We start from the raw sequence: 20,964 nt of genomic DNA, 5'->3' as shown, positions 1-20,964 counted from the left end.
CAAAATACCATATATAAAGAGAATAGCAGATGGCTTTACTCAGAACCAAGCAATATGTTAATACCTTGATTCTTACTTTAAAAAACACTCATCATATATTTTGGCAGAGCATTTTTGGAGGATCCTTCCCTTTGTGCACCCACTTTTGCTAAGCTGTGCTTCTGCTGCTTCAACTCCCATCATACAAAGTTTAAGTTAGATTCAAAAGGAGCTCCTGCCTATGAAGGAAGAGGCACACTGGACGGTCAACAGGTCAGCTGTTTAGGTCGTTTATCTTCACACAACAGCCAGAATGATTTCAACACAGAAACCAGATCACATTATCTTTCTGCTAAAAATCCTTCAAAATCCACATTCTAACTATGTTCTCCAGACCCTGGATGATCTGGCTGTTTCTGACGCCCCTAAACTGACCCTAAGTTCTTCTTCGCCTCTTCCTGTGTCTTCACCCTCCACTGGCTTCTGACAGGTCTGAGAACACTGTAAACTCTTTTCTGCTGCAGGATCTCCTGTCGTCTTTGCCTAGCTGCTTCCTCAAACCTTCCACACGACTGGTTTGACCTTCTCTCATACACAGACCATCAGGATCACATGCAGTTACTCCACCCAGAAATGAACTACCCCTGCTTTGAATTTATTCTATAGATTATTCTCCTAGCATGATTCTGAAAGTAATAGAGCATTCCTGGTTAAAAGAAGCCCACAGAAAAGTGAGTTTGCCATATAAAACGACCTCACACAGACAACAGGATGAATCACCAAACAGGTTTTAGGTATCTCCTTTCTCACAAAACTTTAAAACACACTCACAGAAATCTCTGGTCTAGCTTACTGCAGAATAGAAGAACTGGACACATACCCCTTTCAGCTTTCCAAAAACATAGGAAACAAAGTATGGTTTAAAACAGACCTTGTCTAGTTATATGTATGGTTTGTTTTGAATGAGCCATAATCAATGTTTTGTTCCCTTCATTTGCTTAAAGATGTTTTGTAGGGAGAGAAAACAAGGTCTACTTTTGTACTTCCATACATGTATTCTTTCCACTACTCATTTTCCTAGTTGGTAATTATGGGGATAAAAGTACTTGCTTAGAATAAATGCTAGAACCAAAGCAAAGGCTTTCATTTCCTAGAAAATTTCTCCATATTTTAAAAGTGGCATTAGTGGGGTGCCTGCGTGGCTCAGTCGGTTGAGCATCAGGCTCTTGATTTCAGCTCAAGTCATGATCCCAGGGTCGTGGGATCGAGCCCCACATCAGCATGGAGCCTACTTAAGATTCTTTCTCTCTCTCTCTCTCCCTCTGACCTTCTCCCCTACTTGCTCTCTCTCTCTCTCTCTGAAAAAAAAAAATGGCATTAGTGAGAACCCGAAACAACTTTAAGTCATCAGAACACTATTCTAAGCTTTAGTACAAATCCATAAGCTTCAATGTCCACAGCTATAAAACGGAATGATAATGCATGTCTGAACTAATTCTCAGAGTTGCTTAAGTACCAAGTGAGTTTTATGAAGAAATGCTTCATAAATTGTAATACAGGATTACTCTCCTCCTTAAGGATGAAAGTTGGGTTAGAATTTGGGCTACACAATTTACCCATTCGAATTAGTAAGGGATATTTTCTGAGTCAGAAATCACAACCTGAAACGTCTGCAGGGACAAAGGAGGTGAAATACATGAGTGAAGCTGGTCTGGACGAAGTAAAAGCAGGGAGTGGAGGCCTTGTGGCAAAGTAAAGAGTGCACATGCCCCATTCAGAGTGGGCAACCACATCTGCTTTGAGCTGCTTACAGGTGCAAACTCCACCTTGCCAGGCCCTATTGTTTTTCAGGAAAAGCTAGGACTCTGGGAATGTATGTAAAATTTACTAATTTTAAAATATTGGTAAATAGTTTCAAAGTATTCAGTCATTTTAAATTGATGAGCTGACCCAAATAAACATATCCAAAGACGAAATTCAGCTTTTATGTTATCTCCTTATGACTTCCACATGAGTTTTTGTGGGTTTTGTCACAAAGAGATGGCCAATAGACATAAGTCTAACCACATGGTGTAATCATCCTCAGACCTCAGGAAAAATGGACAATAACAGTGGCTAGCATTTTTCTGACTGTTTGCTATATGCCAGGTGCCCACTGTAGTTACAGTTTTATATGCATTATGTCATTTAACACTCACAAAAAGCATTTCAGAAAGGCATTGCTGTAATCCACATTTTCAGAAAAGAGGACTGAGGGTTAGAAAGAGTTTTTAAAGTCATAATGCTGGTAAATGGTAGAGTCAAGAAAAAGACAAAGTCAAAGGCCATGGTAGAAGTTTGGTGTTCAAGGACAGATGACCTCAATTCAGAAGACTAATTTCCCCAATTTGAGGTTCTTGATTCCCTATGTGTCCCCAGTGTGGTAAGGGGTCTTCTGTGAATCATTCTGAAAGTCTAATGGAAACCTTCTATTTACCCTGTAATGGATGACTGAGTTTGTTTCCCATTACCAAGGAAAGGGAGTTTGCTTTGTTAGATACAATCTTTCAAATTACAGATCTAGGGGAGAGACTAATGAAGGGATCTTTGTCTATAAAAATGAAGAAGAAAGAAGAAAGAAGAAGGAAGAAGAAGGAAGAAAGGAGAAGGGAGAAGGAAGAAGGAAGGAAGGAATGAGAAGAGGAAAAGTTGGAACCGAATAGTTTAGAGCATGGACATTGCAGAAGTTATTAAAATGATACATTTTTACATCAAAACTTTATATAATCCCCATTCATATAAAGTAGATTTGTATTTACAAATATTTATTCATTCACCAAACTATTAGTAGCAACTCATGGACCTTCAAATACTTTGGATTTGACAGATAAAAGTTATTTTTCAAATATATGCACCAAAAAAACGTAGGCTGTAAACATACAGTTGAAAAAGGATGTCCAAGCCAATGCTATCCCCTTTGGCCATGTGGCCAAACTCTCCGCAAATAGATATGCCAAGCTGGTATTAAAGACCACCAAGCTGAATCTTTCACTTTGCACTTTTTTTTCTCCTCACCAATAATAATCAAAAAGGACTAAGGCAAATGAGAGCAATTTTTCACATGCTAGACATCATACCAATAAATTCATAAAAAACAAGTTACCATTGAAATCTTACACATCTCTAAATTTTCCCACTTGAAAACAATGATCTTTCATAATGTAACAAAAATCAATATGGCATGAATAACATGGACCCTGATTTATTTGTCAAAACTTGGAACTCAGGCTCCAGCAAATCCAGAGAACTTGTCGACTTGATCACCTACCTTTAGAAAAGCCTGAAAGTAACGAATAATAAAGCTCAAGTACAAGACACAAAGTGGCCAGGCTACAGCTGTGATCCTGGGCCTGTGACACGCAACAACACAGTCATGGTGTTTGTTACAGGGATAAGCATCCAGGATCTGGGGAAAGTAATTAGACGTTGAACTTACAAACATTTGGGTAGAATGACAGGACTATAATTTTCCCCTCAGTTTTCGCATTTTTACAACTAACACGGAGCAATAAGGCACCTCCTTTCTTGTATTGACCTAAACCAAATCTAAAGTCACTGGGTCGATGTGAATTCTAAAAGAAATTTAAGAGGCTTTAAGAGCACCTACAATCACCAAGAAAATAGCAGAAAAAAGGAAACCCATGAGGATTCTTTGGATTTTCAAAAATCTCTCTTTTTAAATTTTAGCACCATTACAAAGGCTATTTCAAGGCTTACATCCAATTACCATCTTAGTACTAATAAATTATCACTTAAATTTTTTTTTTGTTTTGTTATGTCTTAAATTGTCTTAGGGAAATTTTAGCAAGGTGCAGATAGAAACTACTGGAGAACAGAACAGAGTTGTTAGTGAGCAAGTTGAAATGACATCATTTCTGGAAGGATTCCCCTATTTCTCAACAGCGATCACAAGGCTCTGGTCTGCACTTTCTCTCTCCTTAGAAAACTTTTCCAGATGCGTGTAGAGTTGCAGGGACCCCAGCCCCACAGACCTGCTTCTAGAGAAGTCATCCCCGAGCAACAGCTCCCTGCGGCCGACCCAACGCGGCGCCGCCACAAGTTCTCCCCGGGGCCGCGGGGACGAGGCGCGACCTCCCCTCGGGTTCTCCTCGCACGTTCTCCACACGCCCCCTCCGCGCTCCAGCTCAAATACTCCCGGCCGGCTCGGGGCGGGCGCGGGCGCCGTGACCTCGCACTCTCCGCGCCCGGGAGCGCCCCACACGCCACTGGTGGCCGGGAAGCGGCGCCGCCCCCGGCACCGCCCCCAGCGCCGCGGGGGCCCCGCCCCCTCCCAGGGCTCCAAGCAGCACCCGCGCAGCCCCGACCGCTACCTGGGCCGGAAGCGGGCGCCTCCTTCCTCCCCTCCCCCGGGCGTGGGAACGTGCTTCGTCTTCACCGTGCGCCCGCCACCTGCGCCGCGGCTCCTCGCAGGGCCTTGTGCGGCCGAAGGGAGCTGCGGGGGGGGCTTCCCGGGACTCGGCGCGCGCCTCCCTCGCCTGGTGCCGAGCCGTGGAGGAAGTGGACAGAGCGCCCACCTTGGGTTGCCCGGATCCCTGGAACCGCTCAGACAGTCCCAGTGTCCTGGAGCAAATTCACTTCATTTTAAGGCTTGGTGTTCCTCCCCCCCGCACCCCCTAGCCCCGAGAACTTACCCCCGCCTAGGTGGGGCTCATGCCACCCGCAGGGCCCGGGCTGAAAATAAGCATCAGTTTTAGATCAAGAGGGAAAGTGGCTAATGAAGTTGCCCCCGGATACCAATTCACTTTGGCGGTTTGAGGAACTGGGGGCTTAGGCTGCAAGAGATCTGGAACCTCTGCTTCAGGTCCTGCCCTCTTGGTCCTGGAAGTCCTGACTGGGGTCGCTGAGTGGGTCCATCCTGACTAGATTTCACCTGAACAGCCTCAAGGGACATTTTGCGCATAGTTCTGCCTTCCCCCCCTTCAACAGGTGCACAGTCAAAATGTCCTTTGATTTTGTTAATAATCTAAATGGGCCTGATTTTCATGATGATATCTAAATGAGAAGAATTCTAGAAGAGAACAGAAGTCATCTAGTCCTAATCAATGAATGTGTCTTAAAAAACATGATCACTTGAATAGATGCCAAAAAGGCAATCAGCATATTCAAGATCCTTCTTCAGAAGATATCTTTGAAATCTAGAAATTGAACGGTGGGGTTCCATCTGATACACGAGGATATCGGAATATTGAGAATATTATATCAATACCAACTTGTAAACAGACTCAAAATTTCAAGTTACTTCTTTAAAAAACAGCATACCAAATATATTTAACATAACAGTAAGCAACCCACTGGCCATATACAAAATAAAATAGGCAAACAATAACCAATTAAACTACAATGGGAAAATGGATCCCATGCACAATAGCAACAAAGAACATAAAATAACCAGGAATGATAAAAAAAAAAAAAATGTAGGAAATCTGAAAAAGAAAATTGCAGGACTACTGAGAAATTATTTATAAAACATTTTATTAACTGGGGAGACATAGGATATCCTTAAGTGAGAAGAAAAGATTTTAAATGCATAATTACTGCCTCCCTAAAAGACAACAATATCTTGAATTCATCTGAGAACCTACATAAACTAGAAAAGCTAAGACTAGTGGTTCTCAGACTGTGGTCTTGGGGCAGATGAGGTTCAAGGGGTTCAAAAAATCAAAATTGCTTTCCTGATGATATTAAGACATTTTTCACTCCTTTTTTGGTATCCACTCTTTCACTAGTATACACTGAAATATAGTATATTCCAGTGGCTACATCCAACGTATTATCACAAGAGATTTAATGCAAAAGCAGATATCTTCTATCATGCCAGACATTAAACAAGTTTGCAAGAATGTAAAAGAATGCCATTTCTACCACTAAATTCCTTTTGTTTTGGAAACTATAGTTATTTTTCATTTAAAAACGTTATGTTAACAAATAATTTACTAGTGTTTTTAAATTTTTAAATAAATACATTTAAAATTTTTCAGCTTAATTTCTTTTTTTTTTTTTCTTTTTTTTTAATAGGATTCACTCCCAGCATGGTGCCCAACTCTGGGCATGAACTAACCCCCCTGAGATCAAGACCTGAACTGAGATCAAGAGTCGAACGCTTAGCCAACTGAGCCACCCAGGTTAATGTCTAATGTAATTATCCGTAGATATAATGCATTACAAAAACTCTATGGTGTCTTCAAATGATTTTTAAGAATGTAAAAGAGGGTCCAGGACCAAGAAGTTTGAGAACCTTTTGATAATAATGAAAAAAATTAGTAAACTATAATAATTAAGAGTATGGCACTAACACGGGAATAAAATAAAATGTACAATCCAGTCAGCCTAAGACCATTAAGGACAAAACCTGTGGTCTCCTTGTCAAGTTTACTGGATCCTTGAAACAATGGAGATTGCCGCAAAGGAACCATGAAGGCCAGGTGCTTTCTTAATCTTTGTTTTGGGCCCTTTGGCCAGTTACCTCCTTACTATACAGTTTCTGGGCTCTGAGGACATTTACATATGCATACTGCTAGTTCAAACACATCACAACTATTATTTTTATTTCATCTATCCAGGCAGATAGAGTGGGAGATTTGACTTATATGTTTGTAAAATATTCCACATTTTAACATCTCATTGGTGATACCTATTTGATTTTTCCTTATGAATTTTGAACTTATGTTATTGCTTTGCATTACATTGTGGGGAGGGAGGAGCTGTATAATATCACTGTAATTTAACTGAAACATGCACTGAGTAAAGTGTATTCAAGCTACTTCAAAAAGCACCTACTGTATAGGCTTTCTTTTCCTCTTACTCTTTATGTTTCAGTAATACAATGAATACAAAGGAAGAACACGTCTCACTTGCTTACTGATGATTTTTGTTGGTGGTCATTTTTTTTTACCCGATCTAAATTCATTCAGTATCAGATATTTCCACTGAAGCTCGTGAACTGGCAAGATAACATTTGAAATAATCACCACCAAAATAAAAATGTTTGCTTTGGATTCTTAATGGGAAACAAAACTATAGTTTAAAAACAGTTTCACTTTAGGGCACCTGGGTGGCTCAGTTGGTTAACTGTCTGACTTCAGCCCAGGTCATGATCTTGCAGTTCAGGAGTTCAAGCCCTGCATCTGACTCTGTGCTGACAACTCAGAGCCTGGAGCCTGCCTCAGATTCTGTGTCTCCCTCTCTCTCTGCCCCTGCCCTAATTGCACTCTTTCTCTCTCTCTAAAAAAAAGTAATAAACAAAAAAAAATTAAAAAATATTTTCACTTTAGAGGGTATGTTTTCCAAGAAAATTTAATGAAGATAATCAATAAAGATAAGCACTTTATAATACAAACTACTTTTTTTTGGTGGTAGGGAAGAAGTACAAGAATTGAGGACGTGAAGTAGGGCTTAAAATCTTTTTAGAAAGTAGAGGAAAGTATTTGACATTTTTCCTTCAAAATATTTATAGCTAATGTGGCTTTTTAAAAATTTTAAATGTGTTGAGGTATTTCTTGGTTTTGTTTTTTGTTTTTGTTTGTTTTTTAAACCTTCTCTGGATTGTTGCAGACTGTTTAAAATTATGCGTTTTTCCTTAGGGGGCATTTGGGTTTGAGAGTAGAGGGTTGTGATGGGAGGGAATTTAAGAGAAATTTCAACATAATTTACTTCAACCCCCTATTTTATAAAATAGGACCTTTGGGTTCAATTCACTTGCCTGAGGTCACACATCGAGTTGGTAGCATCCCCAAGGGTGTTGGGCAAGAATGTTCTGGCGAGAATGTCTGTGCTCTGTGCTGACAGCTCAGAGCCTGAAGCCTGCTTCAGATTCTGTGTCTCCCTCTCTCTCTGCCCCTTTCCCGCTTGTGCTCTGTTTCTCCCTCAAAAAAGTTCTTAAAAAATTAAAAGAAAGTGTGATAAGCACTTGAAATAAAGGAAGAGGCACAAGAAGGGACTGAGAGCTGGAAGCTAACCCACAGTGATTCTGAGATTGTGCAAAACAATGGACATCAGGATACAAGGTGACATTTGCCCTGAAGGCAATCTCTGTTCCTGAACTGCCATTCCTAGTGTTTGTTTCCTGAGTTTCACAGGTCAAAGTGTATACATGCCCATTTTAACCAGTTTCATTCATATACACATAGATAGGATATTGGGGGAGGAGAGATGTAAAACTCATTGTAACTTCTGCTAGCTGACTGGAACTGCCCTTAGGCTGAATGATTTAGGAAGTCCTTTGAGAATTAGTCCTGTAGTTGAAGACCTTTTATTTCCTGGAGTTGGTTGATTAGGAAGAGATAATAAACCAGCCATTGGATTCTCTGATCCAACAGTAATCCTGTGGATATTTTTTTAGTGGGGTGGGGAGACTCTTTTTTGTTTTTTGTCCAGCTCTATTGAGATATAATTGACATATAACATTGTATAAGTTTAAGAAGTCCAAGTATTGATTTGATACATTTATATATTGCAAAATGATTACCACCATAGCATTAGCTAACACTTCCATCTTGCCATATAATTACCTTTTTTTTTTTTTTTTTTTTTTTTTTTTTTGTGGTGAGAACATTTAAGATTTACTATCTTGGCAACTGTTATGTATATAATACAGTATCATTAGCCATCATCATCATGCTGTACATAGAAATTCCAGAACTTATTCATCTTTTAATTGGAAGTTTGTACCCTTTGACCAACATTGCCCCATTTCCCCTATCCCCTAGTCCCTGGCAACCACCATTCTCCTCTCTACTTCTAGGAATTTAGTTTTTTTAGATTCTGCATATGAGCGATATCATATATATGTTATTCTCTGTCTGACTTTCACTTAGCATGAAGCCCTCAAGATTCATCCAAGTTGTCACAAATGGTAAGATTGCCTTCTTTTTCATGGTTGAATAACATTCCACTGGATATATATATACTATATCTTTACTATATCTTCCTTATCCGATCATCTGCTGACAGACATTTGGGTTGAATATTCTTAGTTTATCAGCATGATGAGATTGTTACCACTCAGGAAACTTAAGAGTGAATCCAGTAATCCAGTAAAGTGGTTCTATGGATGCTCCTGGGTAGATACACACACCACAAGGTGGTAATGATGGATGGAGGGTCCAAGTAGAATCAATTTTGGAAGGAAATGACTTAAAAAACATAGAATCGAGTTCCTGTTTTCCACTCAGTTACCAGATATTGTAGAAACCTCATGCCTAACTTTTAAAATTATGGAACTAACAAACATTCTCTCACTTTGTATGGTCAGATACTGGGATGTGAGGAATTTTCAGGTCAAAACGCATGTGTGTTACAATCTCCTGTTGGCATTGTAATATAGAAGGTAACCTCTGGGAGATCTTGAACATATTTAGGCAAAAGCAGGCAAACATTACAGATGTTACAAGTGTAGAGAATCCTTAGGGATAGGTATGCCAGGGAATAAGAATAAGAAAGAGTAAATAGAATGAAAACATCCTCGAGTCATTAAATTGCCAATTTATGAAGGTGCTTCAAAAATGCTCTCTATTCTACAACACCCAGCATATTTTAGTTCTCCAGACCCTTCCACACCATTACATTTTAACAGAGTTTATTTCACTTACTTTGGTTTATCTTTCCCATACAAAACTCAACTCTTATTTTACATTAGCAATAAAAAGGAAAGATAGGATTCATCACACACATTTAATTTAATTTATTGTCAGTTGACCTCTTGGCTCCATGACTTACTAGCTATGTACAATTACAGTATATATTTGCATTTAGTGCATTATTTAAAGTTTCTGTGGCTCACTGTACTCATCTAGAAAATGGTGAAAAATAAGAATGTTATTTATATCATAGAGCTGTTTTAAGGATTAAATGATGCTATCACTATAATAGCCTAGCACAGTAAGTAGCATATAATACATAATTAACATATATGAGCTCTAATTGTTACTGTTGTCATCATTATTATAATTATCACCATCTCACAGGATTTCAGGGTTCTTATTACAAAATTATTTTCTTCGTATTCCAATATGCCAACCATTTGAATCAAGAAATTTCGATTAAAAAAAAAAGAAACTTGGATAATTTTGTGCAGAGTGGCCTTTATAATCTAATGGGAAGAAAGTGGCCTTTATCATCAAGATTCGCTCCATTACTAGACTCATGAATTTTGTACAATTCTTTTAATTTCTGTGAGCATTGTTTTTCTCATTTATATGACAAGATAGATATTATTAATGCCTTGACAGAGATGTGTACACTCAAGTTCAGAGATGTTAAGGACTAAAATGTCCTTAAACATTAGATGTTATTTCCTTTCAGGAAAGTCCTAATACTAAAACTATGTGTTTCTTCAAACAGAGGTAGCCAAAGTCAAAACTAATAGAGATTTTTTCCCTCCAGAAATACCACTTAAAAATCAAATGTTCCCTGCTTCTTTCCTGCCCAGTATTAAGTATTCTGCAGAAATCTAATTAAGATGTGTCCATAGCTTCTGAGAACCTACTACTTTATGTTAATCATATTCTTTCATTGAGTGAGGATCCTGAATTGTGAAAATGAATCCTATCTTCCTTCAGGTAGGTCATCAAATGTACCAAAATAAAAAGACACACACAGCAATTGCCCTGTTCCTTTTCAGGGCTAACACACCCAGGAGTCTGGTTCTGTCACTGCAGAGACAGCTTCATACTCAAATTCTCACAGAGGAGGACAGAGCACTGTCACTTACCTGCATCACATTTCCTTTGACTCATGAAAACTGCAGGGCAGGCTGGAGCCCCAGAAGAACAGCCCCAGAGTTTAAGCCAGATGCACTCGTTCTAATGAGGAATCATACAAGCAATTCATGGGTGGATCATAGAACAAATGGAAGCAACCATTCCCATGCAACAGTTGCATTTCTTCCATGTTTATAGGTTAGTTCGTTATTGCTAAAACTTCCTTGCTTGGCAGAGACCTTCAAAAATACTGCAATCTGGGGGGCAGTAAGAACAAGAGCAGAGGAGGGATGGAAAAATTGACAGAAAGAAAAATGTTGCATATCCCAAACAAGCCTCGGTCAACACAATGGGAAGGGCGTGGAGGGATTACATAAGTGCCATTTAATGACCGTGAACTAGAGTTTTTAGGCAAACATGGTTGGGGTGGACTTTTCCTGATTAGCAATATAATTAGCTTTCCCTTTGATTATAGTAATTAATAGGCCAAAGGTTCAGGATGTGTACAGTTTGTTCTCTGATGTAAGCAACACCAACAAAAATTCCAATGTGAATCCTGTTCTGAGAGTCCCTGGAGCTGAAATGAAGGCAGACCCTTATCTTCTACTTTACAAACTCATTTCTGATTTCAAAACTGTAAAATTCTTGATCGTGTAATGAATTCGAGGCTGGGAAGCATCAAATGATGGGGTGATGCAAGTTGTCCTGGTGGTGTTAAATTATACATTTGCTTAAAGCTGAGGTAAAGTAATCCCACAGAGTTTGTTAAAATATTTACATTGCTGATTAGTGTAATGGGAGCAGTTGATTCTGTACAAGATAGCTTTGAAAAGCAAAGCAAATGTTAAAAAAAAATAAAAAGAAAGAACAAGATCCACTTTTGGAAATAAATTTTAAAATGTTTTCAGACTCAACACATTTTCCCCCAAGTCCACCAAATATGTAGTCTTTACACCTCTGGGTGCTCAGTCTTTGATGCTTAAAAACATATGCAGAGATATCTTTCAGGCAGAGTAAATGAGAGCAAATAATTTGAGTCCCTTGCTGGGGGTGGCTCTCCCCATTGGTGGAGACAGTGACACTGGATGAGCAGGCGATGCCCAAAAGATGTGGTGCCCACAAGAAGTTGATACCTAAGTGTACATCTGATGCTACAAAGCCACAAAATCCCCACTATTTTCAAAAAAAAAAAGAATGGTATCACCATCTTCACTTTCATGTATATCTGTGACCCTCTTTTATGATTGTGATCCTCAATGTATAATTAATTTTCATTGCAATGAATTTATCTATAAAAGGAAACAGACATATTGAGAACTGACTGTGCCATATGCCCGTGAGGCCCCTTTGCATACATCGTTGACTATAATCCTCACAAGACCCTGACTGGAAAGAAATTGACATTCCCATTTCACAGAAGAGTAAGGTAAGGCTAAGAGAGCTTAAGTAACTAACCCACAGTACTACCCTTTATAAGTGGTGGTCTCGGGTAGTGAGAAGCAAGTTTATATGCAGCTGAGCTTTATAAAGTATGGGACATGTGCCAGCTTTTTCATTTTAAAACTTGCCTAAAATAATAAATTCTAGTGACATCTCTTTGCTTTTTAGATGCTTTGTTTACAGGCGAGTGTTCAAATGAGAAATGGCAGACTTTGATGTGTGTGCCACATTGGTTGACTGCCTCTAAAAAAATTCTGGCAAACTACACATAACGTAATGTTTGCCATTTTAGTTATTTTTAAGTGTACATTTCAGTGGCATTAAGTACATGCGCACTGTTGTGCAACCATCACCACCATCCATCCACAAAACTCTTTTCATCTTGTAAAACTGAAATTGTGTACCCATTAATAGTAATTACCATCTGCCATTCCTCCTGGCCCCTGGCACCACAAGAAGCAATAGTTCTCAGTGCTCCCTCCTCTGTTCTACTTCGTGTCTCTTGAATTGAGTATCTCAGGCACCTCCTGTAAGTGGAACCATATGGTATTTGTCCTTTTGTGACTGTCTTATTTCATTGAGCAGAAAGTCTTCAAGCTTCATCCATGTTATAGCATGTGTCAGAATTTCCTTCCTTTTCAAGACTGAATAATAATCCACTGTGTATTTATACTGCATTTTGTTCATCTGTTCATCCATCCATGGACACTTGGGTTGCTTTAACCTTTTGGATCTTATGAATAATGCTGCTATGAACACGGATGTACCAACATCTCTTCTGTCTCTGCTTTCAAGACTTTTGGGTATATACCCAAGAGTGAGATTGCCAGATCCAATTATAATTCTATTTTTAACTTTTTGAGGAACTACCATACTATTTTCCATAGAGGCTGTACCATTTTACATTCCCACCAACAGTGCACAAGGTTTACAATTTCTTCACATCCTCTCCAACATTTCTTATGGTGCTTTTTTGATAGAGGCCATTTTCATGGATGGAAGTTGAGATTGCCGTTTAATGCATAGGGTTGCTTCTATATAGAAACATAGGACACTTCATAGATATCCCAAAATATCCTCTGCATTTACTAATAACTGAATGTGAAATTCTTTGCAGTGTGTGAATCCTTCAAGGCTCTCAGTAGAATGGATATCAGTTATTAATAATTAATAGCATTTGTGTAATTGTTTTCATATACATTTAATCCTTACAACATTTCTGTGAGATCAGTATTATTATTATGAGGAAACTGAGGTCTAGATTATTCAAGAGTTTGGAGACTCAAACTCAGATCCTCTGGCTCCAAATCCTGGATATCCCATACTGCTGGAGGCTGGAGGTACTTGGGAAGGGTATTAAAAGAGGAAGTCGTTATCACTGACTAAAAATTATTGGACTGATGAGTAGAGAGCAGGACCTGAGGGAGTCTGGGACTTCATACTGCTTAGTTTGATGGTAGGGTTGCAGTAAAACTAAATTCAAGTGAAGGATCCTAGGATCTGAAGTGAGGGAGCTTTCAAAAGAGAAGAATATTGAAGTGAAAACTGCAAAAAACAAATGTAATAATAACCCGTTTCACTCTTTTGCAGAGGGAGGGCTTTACCTTCTTGGGGATTTGCTACTGACACACCTTGGTACACTGGGCAACACTGTTTCTCTCGCTCTCAATTTTCCTCTGAAAAACAGAGATCACTATCTTCCTTACAGGAAAACCCAAACCATTTGATTCTGTACCGTTTTCTAAGCTTCTCGGAGAAAAATGCTCACACTATTTTATTTACTTGATTTAACTCCAAAAAAAAAAGAGACAAAGATAATTAAACATTCTTTCTGTGTTTAACACAGAACTTGATTATTTATTTATTTATTTATTTATTTATTTATTTATTTGAGAGAGAGCTTGAGCAGGGGAGAGGGATGGAGAGAGAAAAAGTGAGAGTCATAAGCAGGCTCCATGACCAGTGTAGAGCCCAACACAAGGACTGATCCCACGACCATGAGACCATGACCTAAGCCAAAATCAAGAGTTGGATGCTTAACCAACTGAACCACCCACACACTCCCAGAACTTGAATATTTAAAACAAAATGCTGTATATGAAAGTGTTAAACTGCCTTTCAGAAATTGTTGTATTATAGTTCCAAAATTACTATGAACACCATTCATTTAAAAAATAACCTTTAGTAATGTTTGACACTGTAATAATGCAATTTTACAAATTGCTTCAAGGGGCATCTGTCAGTTGAGTGATGGACTCTTTATTTCAGCTCAGATCATGATCTCACAGTTATTGGGACTGAGCCCCACGTTGGGCTCTGCACTGACAGCTCAGAGCCTGCTTGGGATTCTCTCTCTGCCTTTCTCCTTTGCTCACGTGCCCTGTTTCTCTCTCAAAATAAATAAATAAACTTTAAAAAAATTGTTTCGAGATCAGTGTTTCTAGGTAAATTGGGAAATAAGGAATAAAAAGATCAGACATTATGGTGCACCTGGGTGGCTCAGTCGGTTAAGCATCCAACTCTTGATCTCAGCTGGGTTCATGATGTTGCGGTTTGTGGGTTTGAGCCCAGTATTGGGCTCTGCACTTGCAACCTGGAGTCTGCTTGGAATTCTCTCTCCCTCTCTCTGCCCCTACCCAACTCATGCTCTCTCTCTCTCAAAATGAATAAATAAACTTAAAAAAAAAAGATCAGACATTATGACCCCATTCATTTGTTCATTATCTAACCAACTGACACTAAGAACTTTAGAATATGGACAACCATTTAGTAATCTATCGACTTTATTACTTAAATAATTTGGAACAACGGAACAGTAATATGCTGAATTCAGAAATGAGACAAAATTAGAAACATGAATAAACAGAAAAAATATAGGGAAGGATGTGGGAATAAGCTTTAGAATGGTCTAGCATAACTAGGCATCTCTAATAAAAATCATTTTCTAATAGTACCTTACCCATTTCAAAGTATTACCTAGTTACAATGAAGTGTGCCAGTGATCATTGTAATTCACACATTTCAAAACTAAACAACCAGAATTATGCTCTATCTGTAGGGATATAGCACATCACCAGTGAGATTATACACATTTATTCCAAAAAAAGGATTGTGATTTAGGCAACATAAACTATCAAGAATGGAATCCTACTTTAAAATCTTTAAATAAAAATAGTACATATATCTTTTGGTGAGTGTGGTATGGAAAACTGTTTCCATGGCTCGTTATACTTACCTAGAAGAGTGCCTCCCCAACAAATGTTACTCGACTCTCTGGCTCATGGAGGGAGATCTAATTTCTAGAACAGTCTTGGAAATTAGGATATAAACTTTGATCATCCCTAAGGAATTGACTCTGGTTAATGGCGATCCTGGAGAGCTTGATATCTCTAAAAGTTACCCTAAAATAACAAAGTTTGATTACAATGCTTCTGCAAAGCATAGGTCAGGAAAAGCCCTAGAATACCAGACCAGGGATTACTTTGCAACTGTCCTTACTGAGTATCTCTAAAATTGCACACATATGTACACAAATATAGATAAACTCAAAGATCTTGTTTATAAAATGAATATCATAGTGTGTATGTAATCATACATACATATACTGGGGTGATTCCTATTTCATTCAAGATCACAAACATTTTATTATTTATTTATTTATTTTTAATGTTTATTTATCTTTGAGAGAGAGAGACAGAGCCAGGGAAGGGCAGAGAGAGAGGGAGACACAGAATGTGAAGCAGGCTCCAGGCTCTGAGCTGTCAGCACAGAGCCCAATGTGGGGCCCAAACTTGTGAATCATGAGATTATCACCTGAGCTGAAGTTTAACTGACTGAGCCACCCTGGTGCCCCAGCAATTCTTTATATGTTCTGAATATAACATACCTTGTGACACAATTCTGCCAAAAGTTTGTTCATGTCCTTTCCCATTTTCCTACATGTCCTCTTGTCATCTTGTTACTTTATAACAATTCTTTATATATTTTGGATATTTACCTAATGTCGATTACATGTGTTGTAATTTCTTCTTCCAATTGTGCACTTTTTTCCTACTTCCTTTATAAACTCTTTACATAAATTAGAAATTATAATTTTAATTTTTCTGATAATGAATTACTATTTTTGTATCTTGCTTAAGAAGTCCTTCTCCATATCAGTTGTAAGGATATTGTCCTACATGATCTAAAAGTTTTATAATTTTAGAATTCACATTTAGAACTAATTATTATGTATGATTTGAAAAGAGTCCAATTTCTTTTTCTTTTTCTTTTTTTTTTTCATTTTGATGAAAATTCTCTCAGGCCAGCTTTTTTAATAGTCCATTTTTTTTCCCTACTGATTTTAAAATGTCATAAATAAAGTTTCTAAATAAACAGATTTTTTTTTCTAGGTTACTTATTCTATTCCATTGGTTTATTCTTTACTTATGTGCCTATGCTATTGGATAACTTTGAAGGAGCCTACTTGGGCATAAATCCTGGCTTCTCTATTTACTGTTTGTATGGCCTTTGGGTACTTAATCACAGTCATTGCTTTGGTTGGTTAATGTATAAAACTGTAATAAGACCCCACTTCACCTCTCAGTCATTGCTGAGTTGTTTTCCATTTCTGACTTTAAGGTTTCAGGTCTTTCTTGTTCTTTTAACTAACTGCCTGTTCCTCTTGGGTTCTAGTTTCATCGTGCTGCGTCTCCTGAGCCTGGTGCCTAGGAAGATTCTGAGAAGTTGTCAAATAGCCCTTGCTATTCTGGGATCCCATTAAGCTCTTAATATCTGTACTGGTTAGAAGGATATAAGTCTGCCTGTGTCCCCAAATCTCTGTGGTATTTCTGTTCTCCAACTTCTCTTCAGGCTCTTTATTTTTCTCTCTTCATGTCAATGAGCATCAAACACCTTAGCTAATGCCATAGTTAGGAAAATATCACCAGATAAAAGAAATTCTAGGAATAAATCAATTTTTAAATATAATTTCAAATATATTATTCTGCTAAATAACTAATAATACAGGTTCAGAAAGATCTTATTAACATTTCAAAATTATTATTCTGTTACATCTGTCTACATTTATTTTTTTTGTTTTTTTTTTACATTTATTTATTTTTGAGAAACAGAGTGAGACAAAACGTGAGCAGAGGAGGGGCAGAGAGAGAAGGAGACACAGAATCTGAAGCAGGCTCCAGGCTCTGAGCAAGCGGTCAGCACAGAGCCTGATGTGGGGCTCGAACCCACAAACTGTGAGATCATGACCTGAGCCGAAGTCGGACGCTCAACCGACCGAGCCACACAGGTGCCCCGCATCTGTCTACATTTAAATACAAGTGGACAAAATGCTTTATTTTCTAACTATTTTGAAGACATGGGAATCTCTATACTTCTCTGTCTGTTAAAAAAAAAAACAACACAGTTTCCAAAATTCCCTGTAAAAGTGCTCTCCACATATTCACTTACCAAACTTGGCCTTTAAACAAAAGTTAACTTGAACTTTCAAATGAAAGGAGCACAGGGGTGCCTGGGTGGCTGTCAGTTGAGTGTCTGACTTTGGCTCAAGTCATGATCTCATGGCTCATGGGTTCAAGCCCCTCCATCAGGCTCTGTGCTGACAGCTCAGAGCCTGAAGCCTGCTTTAGATTCTGTGTCTCCCTCTCTTTCTGCCCCTCCTCCGCTCACACTCTGTCTCAGTCTCTGTCTCTCTCTCTTAAAAACAAATAAACATTTTAAAAGAATTTAAATGAAAAGAGTGTTATTATTTTTGGGCAAAAGGTTTTCATCTGAAAAGACAAGTTTAGATTAATTACTCTATATTATTCATTGGTATAGCTAATGAATTTGTAGAACACTTAGATATTTTTTTTTTTAGATATTTTCTTAGGTAGAGGTTATAATTTAATTTGATCAAAACGAATTCCTAGAAGTTCTTAATTATTAAGGCTTGTTAAATTGTACATAACAAAAGATACACCCTGAGAAGAGATGAATTTGTGCCTCTTCCATATCTTTCGGAAAAACTGTCTTTTCCTTTTTCCTGTGCTGATTTGCCAGCTTTTAGTTCTGAGGCATGATAGATACTCATTTGTACCCCACCACTGAGGATTTTGTGAAATTATTGATACAACCTGTCTTGATTTGATTTCGCATCAGCAGACCCCTTCTTTGCGAACTATAAGGTAATTGCATAATGATTTTTAATGTTTAAAAAGTTACAAGTGATTTCTTTCCAAGAATCTCAACTGTTTGAGAAGTACTCATTTACCTATCAAGCAGTCTTAACTATAGTCAGAATACATCCCTTGTAGGCACTAGATTTTTCTTTAAAAAAAAAAATTTTTTTTTAACGTTTATTTATTTTTGAGACAGAGAGAGACAGAGCATGAACGGGGGAGGGTCAGAGAAAGAGGGAGACACAGAATCTGAAACAGGGTCCAGGCTCTGAGTGGTCAGCACAGAGCCTGACGCGGGGCTCGAACTCACGGACCGTGAGATCATGACCTAAGCCGAAGTCGGACGCTCAACCGACTGAGCCACCCAGGCGCCCCAGCACTAGATTTTTCTAGGCAGTTTGAATGCTTATAGTTACGCTGTTATTGACCATGATGATAATTTAAATATACATGTTCATGGGTATTAAGAGAGTTAGGGTCTGACTGTAATTTCTGTCTCTTATTCTCTGTGTGGTGGTTCCCAACAGTAGTTTGTTTTTCATCTGTGTTGTGCTGGTGGGGTCTGCCTGATGCACACCACTTTGGAGTTGGTCTAGGATTTGGCCAGTGGTTTATACCATACTTCAGTCCTTGAACTTTTGCTGTTGTCCTTTGGGTGCGTTCAGCACATGCGCAGCTCAGGAATAAATCCAGGACTTACGAGTTCATACACTGAATAAGAGATCACCTTCTCTAGAGTTGCTCTCTCTGAGGTAACCCACGCACTTTCTGGCCCGGGGCCCTCTCTTCCTCTGGGCAGAGTGAGGTTTTCTCTCTTTTCTCTCAGGGTTTTAAATGTCAGAGTTGCTGCCTCAGCAAACGGTTCCCCAGCTGGGGCTGGCCTCAGGACAGGGCTGGGAGGTAAAAGGGAGAGGAGGGGTCCTGCCACGGGCACTCAGAGGGACCTTCCCCTGGTGCTCTGACTAGAACTAGGGTGTTTCTCTCTGAGTTTTGGCAGCACGTTTCTGCCAATTGGGCTGCCCAAGGTCAAGGCCGGACTTCCAAGGAGGGAAAAACAAACTGGGATTCTCATTCCTGTTGCAGATCATTATTTAGATTTTTCCTGCGGTCCCAATGAGTCGGCTTACTCCATCTAGGCTGACACCAGATGTTCTGGATCTTTAAGAATACATGTGGAGACTGACCACACGAAATAGGAAATTGAGCCAAGGCTCAGCTGTGTACACCCAGGGCAGCTGGGCTGGTGATGGGGCTCCTTCTCTATGCTAATTACATAAAAATTGAAAAGCCACATGGAAGGAAATAAGAAACAACTGGAGGCAGGGCGGCGTGTAGTCTGTTTAGTTCCATCTTAAGGGAAGCTCTGAGGAGGAATTTGGGACAGATTGATGACATGGACAGATTGATGCCCTGAGGGAAAGAATTTGAGAGAGCTTCTAGGAGCCCCTGGAGGTTGCCTCTCCCCACTGCCTTTGGATCACGTCAGTGTAAGCAACAAATCAGAGGTATGCATATTCATATCCTGTTCCATTTGTCAGCACAGCTGCTAGAAGGAAGCTGAACTGGGAAAAGGTGGCTGTCCCGCCCCCTTCTGCTGCCCTGGGTGGTTTGTCTTGGAGATAAGCCCCAGGCCCTGTGCAGCCTATATCTGCTTCCTGCCTCCAGGGTGGGGCCTTCCACAGAGGGGACTGGAACGGGAATTTGATGTCGATTACAGTCTAAGTCTGTTTATATATAAAATTGGCCTTTAAATTTTTAAAAATTTTTATATTTTGAGATAAAATTCCAATTACAGTCTTATTTGCTTATTGGTTGCTACCTTGCTTGCTGTTATCATTTACCGTGAAATTTTGTTCCTAATTTTTACATTTTTTCATGTTTATTTCTTTGTTTTCGGAGAGAGTACGCATGCCAGCAGGGGAGGGGCAGAAAGAGAGGGAGACAGAGAATCCCAAGCAGGCTCCCTGCTGTCAAGCACGCAGAGCCCCATGGGGCTCCTCTCATGAACCGTGAGCTCCTGACCTGAGATGAAAGCAGGAGTCAGTCACTTAACCGACTGAGCCACCCAGGCGCCCCTCAAAGTGAATTAAACCTGACAGTCTTTTTGGCAGTATCTGTTATCCTCAGTCCTAACTGATTACCATGTACCAAGCACCATCCGAGGTATTTTGTATAAATTCTCTCCTTTATACAAAAATGCTGATTCAAAGGGGCACGTGCACCCGAATATTCATAGCAGCCCTATTGACAAAAGCCAAGGTAAGGAAAGAGCCCAAATGTCCATCAACTGATGAATGGATAAAGAAGATGTGGTATGTATACCCAATGGAATATTACTCTGTGATCAAAAAGAATGAAATCTTGCCATTTGTAACAATGTGGGTGGAACTGGAGTGCATTATGCTAAGCGAAATGCAGCAGTCAGTGAAAGACAAATATGATTTCACTCATATGTGGAATTTAAGAAACAAAACATGTACATGGGTGAAGGGAAGCAAAAAGAATATGAAAATAGAGAGGGAGGCAAACCATAAGAGACTCTTAAATACAGAGAACAAACTGAGGGTTGCTGGCAGTGTATTGGGGGGGGGGGTGGCGCGGGTGGTGAACTAAGTAGGTGATGGACATTA

General features: G+C 39.2%; 1 protein-coding gene across 10 annotated transcripts in view; it reads right to left on the bottom strand.

Annotated features, from left to right (window-relative positions):
• The window catches only part of MYO3A (myosin IIIA), a 242,757-nt gene extending 238,623 nt beyond the window's left edge, over positions 1 to 4,134 (bottom strand). For all 10 annotated transcript variants that reach the window (XM_007081307.3, XM_042991254.1, XM_042991256.1 and 7 more), the window contains exon 1: positions 4,011 to 4,134. The gene's annotated coding sequence lies outside the window, so the exon portion shown is untranslated. The remainder of the gene's footprint in view (positions 1 to 4,010) is intronic.
• Positions 4,135 to 20,964: the final 16,830 nt, after the last annotated feature.

Source organism: Panthera tigris, chromosome B4 (assembly GCF_018350195.1).
Source record: "Panthera tigris isolate Pti1 chromosome B4, P.tigris_Pti1_mat1.1, whole genome shotgun sequence".
Taxonomy (NCBI): domain Eukaryota; kingdom Metazoa; phylum Chordata; class Mammalia; order Carnivora; family Felidae; genus Panthera; species Panthera tigris.
The sequence above is the reverse complement of the archived record's forward strand: the minus strand, read 5'-3'. Positions and strand labels throughout refer to the sequence as shown.